This window comes from Buceros rhinoceros, unplaced genomic scaffold (genome assembly GCF_000710305.1).
Source record: "Buceros rhinoceros silvestris isolate BGI_N320 unplaced genomic scaffold, ASM71030v1 scaffold24449, whole genome shotgun sequence".
Lineage (NCBI taxonomy): Eukaryota > Metazoa > Chordata > Aves > Bucerotiformes > Bucerotidae > Buceros > Buceros rhinoceros.
The window spans coordinates 20734-27456 of record NW_010433711.1 but is presented as its reverse complement, the minus strand read 5'-3'; the positions used below and the strand labels follow the sequence as shown (position 1 = coordinate 27456).

The 6723-nt window shown below is 39.6% G+C and overlaps 1 protein-coding gene across 1 annotated transcript in view; it reads left to right on the top strand.

Moving 5' to 3' along the window:
* LOC104500551 (nuclear factor of activated T-cells, cytoplasmic 3-like) overlaps window positions 1-5701 on the top strand; it is a gene marked incomplete at its 5' end in the record, with an annotated part of 52272 nt that extends 46571 nt beyond the window's left edge. The window contains 1 exon segment of the mRNA XM_010144213.1: window positions 5253-5701.
* Window positions 5702-6723: the final 1022 nt, after the last annotated feature.

The window sequence follows — 6723 nt, the reverse complement described above, 5'->3', positions numbered from 1 at the left end:
AAATAACCACAAAAAACTTTGCAGTTCAATCCTACAGTATCACCAGTGTTGACAGTCCAATCTGCTCTGTAGCAGAAGACTTTCTCCCCATCATGTTAAATTCTGTTCTGCACAGTCTGTTTTTAAACAATTAGCATAACTTTACCAGCCAGCTTAAACTATGTATAAGTACTAGGGAAGAAAAAGGTGAAACTCTTGCAAATAAAGTGACTGCTGAAATTCTGAAATCTGGGGTAACTGCCAGAGGTCAATTAAATAGACGTAGGAAAGTTGTTAAAATCATTTCCACTTCACAGTATAAAATGAAAAAAGCTGTACTGCATTTTGATCCGTGCCATATCTGACAAAACAAAAAGCTGTTACCACATGTCTATACAGTGTGGTGTGTGCCTCTCTTTAGAGCTGATCCAGTCATTACTTCACGATTAGCAACCTGGATTGTTAGCACAAAAAACACTCGGTAACACCTTTGATGTTAGCTGCTCAATTGGCACCGCTGGTCCAGACCGATCTTAGGTGACCAGTAGGTACTAAATGAGACCTCTGTAATTATTTAGTATGTAAAGTATTTCTGGTTCCTCATCTCTTGACAGTAGCGGCCCAGGGTATGGGACTGGCAGTCAGAACACCTGGCGCCAGACATACCAAACAGGCAGTGATGTAACTGGGGAGGGCGGGGAAGAAGGTGGCTGAAAGAGTCACGGTCCTGCTCACACAAAACTATTCATCTCCGTCTTAAATCTCATGAGACTGGCTCTTTTCAAAGAGGCAACAGGAGCGTAAACTACACAGCACAAATGAACCTGGCAGACAGACCTTAGAGAACCTTAACAACACACTTGAGATCTGTGTCAATGAATCCTGAGCAAGCTCTGCAGCCTTCCCTAGAAACTCATGCTGAAGAAAGAAAGGAAAATTTATTAAAAAAATAAGCGCGTGCATTAAAAGCACCATGCATCTTGGTTTCCCAGTGTCTAGTTACTAAGTGGACAGCTTTTAAGGTTAAGCAAAATCTTTCTAGAACAGCATATCCCATACAACCCATAGTCAAAAATAGGAAAGGTGAGATAAAGTATCTTCTAGAAGTATAGATGTTTTCTTTTGTTTATAAGGGATCATCAGGATAGCCTAAGCTCTGTCCTTTCTCAGGACTGCTCAAAATTACTTGGTCTCCCAAACTAAGAACTTGGATTTTGCTAGACAGCGTTATAGAAAACCTGTGTTGATGTTCATGAACCAAGTTTTCAGTTTTAATTGCAGACTGCTAAATGTTCTGTGATTGACCCCGTCGGGAAGAAGGTAATGTGTCAGGCATTCAAGTACGAACCTTTGGATTTCTATTTTAGTCCTTAAACTAATAGGATTTTCTCCATCACAAATTAATACAAAAAAAAAAAAAAGGAAAACACTGTATGATTTCACCTTCAGTTGTACATTTCTATGGAGGATTTTAACTCTTACTGACTACATGATTTACATTTTAAACTTACTCAATTTACACCACTCCACTGTCAGAAAGATGAGCTAATCACAATAATGCTGGTAAACACAGGATGTCCTTTGGATAAAGCTAAATGCTTCCCAGTTTAGGCATATGCAGGCATCTCATGACTCGCTGCCTGAAAGCCGAGTTGTACATCTCTTCAGGGAGCTGTTCCAAAGGACTTCCAGGCTGCCTCATTTTGGTAAATACTCCAAGCGGCTTCTTTACAATGGTTTTTTCAGGCTTTAGAAGACCAGCCTTCCCTAGAAAAGCTGCTTTCCTGGTTCAGATGCCCATTTGTCCATCTGCTAGCCTGCAAGCTAGATCAGTACTCCCCCCGTCCCCATCCGTCCCTTGCACTGCTCACAGGCATGTTTGGCAGCAGCCAGGCAGGTGGCAGATCTGTACCTCACCGAGCCTGCGAGTGAAGCACTCCCAGAACCACCCTGCCCAGTTGTCCCAGCCTACTGCTGCAGACAGACTACTGCAGCACAGCAGGCAGAGCACTTCAAGCTCAGCATCATCTGTACATAATCTGAATCAACAAAGAGTTTTTCAGGCAGGAAAACTGTTTGCAGGCTTCCCCCATCCCTTTGCTGCTTACAGACAGCTGAAATGGGCGCTCTTGGACAGTACAGAACAGGAACATCTGTTCATCAGGAGAAAAACTACCTTTGTCAGACAGAGCAGAAAAAGGATTCTGGCCTTTTATTTAGGCCTGCACAGTGCTCTAACAAGGCAACAACTTAGATACCTCTTATTAAGAGAAAAAAAAACACCAAAACAAACACACACACCCCCAAACCCCAAAGTGCATTCTAATACTGGTTGGGTTTAAAAATTAGCAATCCTAACAGAATCGCTGTGGCCAGTAAAACTACTCCACTAGAATTTTCTGTTGGGAAGGAGACAAGTACTGCACTTCCCTTAGAAAAGGTGTATGTGTAAATCCACATGAATCTGTATTGGCCACATGCTGACAATTTTGCCAGAAAATGTTCTCCGGCGTCAAAATGAAAGGTTCAACGGAGCAATTGCACTGAGCTATAGAACAGCTTCTTGTAAACAAATCGATTATTGTTTAAAAAACCTCATTCAGCACAAACTAACCTGTAAATATAATACTCTACATAATGAATTATGCAGAACTTTGGCAAAGAGAACACCCTGTGAGCAGCTCTTGTTTTCACAGCGTAATGAGATTTTAGGAAAATGTGATGCCACATGGCTTCATGCTGTTTGGTTCAACACCTTTGGCCTGTGGGAACTGCAAACCGTTGCAGCACTATAGACCGGTTTCTCCTGATGTTGCCAGTACAAATACATACCACCTATCAATACCTAACGGAACCATCTAATAATTTAAAAATATAAAAGGTCTTTAGCTGTGTCACCTCTCATTGTAGGGCTCATCAAAGTTTTAGTAGCAGAGAACAGCTGCCACGTTTGATGTGCACAAAGCAGCTGTTGGGTAGCGTACAGTAGATCATAGCTGTTAGAGGTCCTGGAGTTACAGCAAGCTAACGGGTGCCCCGACAGAAACTGATGGAGCATAGTTCTTACAAGCGCACTTCTACATCTTGTTGAAAAAAAAGAGTCATGTCTTTTAACAGCCGTTTACTTGTGCAGTGTGTTGGCATAATAAAAATACTTCAAAAAGTACCCTACCTGCAAGCAGCCAACTTTCATGTCGTAGCGCCAGTTAAGTTCATTGAATGGCAGATTTTTATGAAGGCAAATAAACTGCAAGTCTTGTAATGCTCGAGGGAGCTGGTATGACATAGCTCACTGAGCTGTTTTAACCTTTGGGCTGCAATAATGTGTATTTTTAACAAGCTGTCCTTGCATTCATGCACAACAATACCATTGCTGTTGATTGACTTTTAGATAACAAAGACCTCCTCCATGGGTATATGTGGGTATGACAGAAGGTGGTTTTAAAGCTTTCCAAAACAAACTACAAGAACGTAGACAAAACTTGTTTGCAGAGTAGTTTGCAGAAGTTTTTAAGTACATTATACATACTTCAGAGCATTCATGGTATTACATTCTCTTTTGGACCACTCATGCTGCTGCAGCAAAAGGCAATGCTCAGACTCCAGAAACAAAGAGCAATCTACCTGTAGATTGGTTTTGTTATGCTTCTGCCAGACAGGCGTGAGTAGGGGGGAGCTAAATCCTGCTGTGAAACATTCACTAAGCATTGAGAAGGGTGGTGAAGTGTATCAGTAGGGTTCTGTGAAGTTACAGAGCGAAAGCCTAGGTTCCAAAGCTGTTCAGATTCTCTAGAGGAGAAGCTTACTAGCAAAACAAAAAAGTTGTTATTTTTACTAGGAATGGTGCTCACTCAACAGAAGGATCCCATTAAATGCCGGTGTATAGGAGACCCAAACAAACTGTCAGAGGCTTTTCTTTTATTACTGTAATTCAGCATATTCTAAGCCCTGCTGAATAAGAGATGCTGTCTCCCTCCTGCCACTCAATCTCTGAAAACCACGGCCTGCCTCTCCTAACTATTAAATAATAATTTATATTTTGGTTATCATTTAATAGTTATCTAAACTTTGTCATTACTATTTAATGTGCTATTTTTCACCTCCACTGACAGACTATCACTCAGTTGTCTTAGTTAAACATGCCCATTTTGTAAAATGGACTTTTATATCGCTGTGTTAACATTTATCCATTAAAGTAATTATTTCCATCATCTTCCGAACATCAGTGTACTGTAATCAGTTATCTAGGCGTTAGGGTAATGCTCCAAAATGCTCATTTGTTCATAACTTAAGCACTGCTTTGTCATATTTGCAGTGGTGCTCCTTGCTTGTAAACAGTTGACTAATCTTTGCTGAATTTGACACACACACACACACACACACACGAACTGATGCAACCTGCGTTATTAGTCAGTATTAATTCTTCACTGCAGAGAAGTTGACTCATAACTAAGGAAAATTGTGACTGCAGTTTCAGAAATGCAAGGTTTAGAAAACTGGCTGATTAAATAGGTATATAGTAACAAAAAGAAAATTATTTTAACCCAAATCCAAGTTCTGAGGAAGTTCTGTAAGTAGCTTGAAAGAGCCAAGAGCTATTAGAGTTCTTTGTTGTGCCTGTAACACTCGTGTCCAGAGAGAGTTCTGTGGGGAAATCTGTACTAAACAGACCTGCGCTCTGCCGTTGACTACCTGCTTGTTTGTCATGAGTATGCATATGCTTATTTTTTTCCAAGTGTTTTAGGGATTCTCCAACAGGGATTATGGTAAGTACAAAGTGTAATACTAAGGGAAAGGCTGATTAAATAGGTATATAGTAACAAAAAGAAAATTATTTTAACCCAAATCCAAGTTCTGAGGAAGTTCTGTAAGTAGCTTGAAAGAGCCAAGAGCTATTAGAGTTCTTTGTTGTGCCTGTAACACTCGTGTCCAGAGAGAGTTCTGTGGGGAAATCTGTACTAAACAGACCTGCGCTCTGCCGTTGACTACCTGCTTGTTTGTCATGAGTATGCATATGCTTATTTTTTTCCAAGTGTTTTAGGGATTCTCCAACAGGGATTATGGTAAGTACAAAGTGTAATACTAAGGGAAACTAAGAGGACTTTTTTTTTTTTACCCTCTTGCTCAACTGTTACTGAAGTTCCGTGTTTATCCTTTGTTACCTAACTGCATCAGGACTTAGCACTTAAATACGTATTTTTAAAAGGGATGCACTGATGAGCTCTGCCTTTTGGAAAGCATACAATCAGTCATGTTTAATTATTTTTTTTTAGTGAATGAGATCATAGGAAGAGATATGTCACAGATCTCAGTGTCACATGGAACGACAGTGGCCAGCCAGTCTGCACATACGTGTCCTGGATCTCTGGAGACAAGAATATCTGATGGAATCCAGTAACGGATAAGCTTACAACTGAACATCCATGAAAACTTAACGATTTCTCTGAATATTTCCAAGTCTCTTCCTCTTACTGTGCTTCCAACTCTGTGGCCTTTATGAACTGGAACAGTGGATCCTTGCAACGCCCTTTTAGCGGGTTACATTTTTGATGTAGAGACAGAGCATTTTAATTATAGTTCTTCAGATGCTGTAAAGAGACTTCTTAAAATGGACACACAGAATCTACACCAGATATTTTACCTGTTTTAAACTTACAAACAAGCTTTGCTTTTTGCATTTAAATAGATTACTTTTATATTGTAAGTGCTTCAGATGTGTGGAGATGTTAGTTTGCTCTTATAATATTCACAGTGCTGAATGTGGAAACAAATTTAATACACATCTTCAGTGTGCTGCTTTCCCTTAGAGGTAGTATAGTTTGTAACTGATGATTTGTAACACCTATTGGTCATTTTGGAAAGCCTTTAAAGCTTCTATTGTTTAATTTTTTTTAATACAATCTTCCAGTGGCAAATCCTACCTGTCATCTGAAGCCAATGCCATGGAAGCCGTTGTGTATACAAATACTGTAGTGTTCTCTTTCTTAGATCATAGGAAGCAAAGCCAAATGTAGATCTGCACTTGTTTATAAACTGAAAATGTTACTTGATAGGCTGCAAAAAGACCATTCCATCATGAAAGTGTTGGGATAGAAATGACATTCCAAAATTTAACTTTTATAACTTTGTGGATAATCTTCCTGTTCTTTATTAGCACCGGCTCCTTCTTGAAATAGCTTTTTCTTAGAAAATTACATTTGTAATCAAATTTGAGCAGTAGGACTTTAGATTAAAGAACATCAACGTTGAAGCCATGTTAGATACAGGAGAAATTTTAATATTTGCTAAGGATCTAAGTGTTCCTGTTATCCCTGCAGAATATGGTTTTGAAACCAGTGGCAATCAAGTTGTCCATGCAATAAATCATTTGATCACATCTGTATCTTATATGCTGTATGCCTGACCACGCCACTTGGAAGGCCTAAGGAGATGACAGTTACAGTTGCTTCAGTTTAAGCTGTTTATAAATGTCAGTTTGCTAAGAAGTAATTTACTGTGAACTAGTAATTAGGTAGTATAATTTACAAATAAACACGGGCAAATTAAACAATTTCTGTGAAGCAGAAGCTACCAAAGAAATACACAAGATGTGCTCAAAGGCTGCGTTTCCCTTACCCGCATAATCTGCTACCTTTGAAACAATCTGTTTACAAAGTTAATAAAAATCTCAGGCCTCTATGATTAGAAGCCCAGGAGAGGATCTGAAACTGCCTGCTTAGGGCACAAACATTTCCCTCCCCCAGA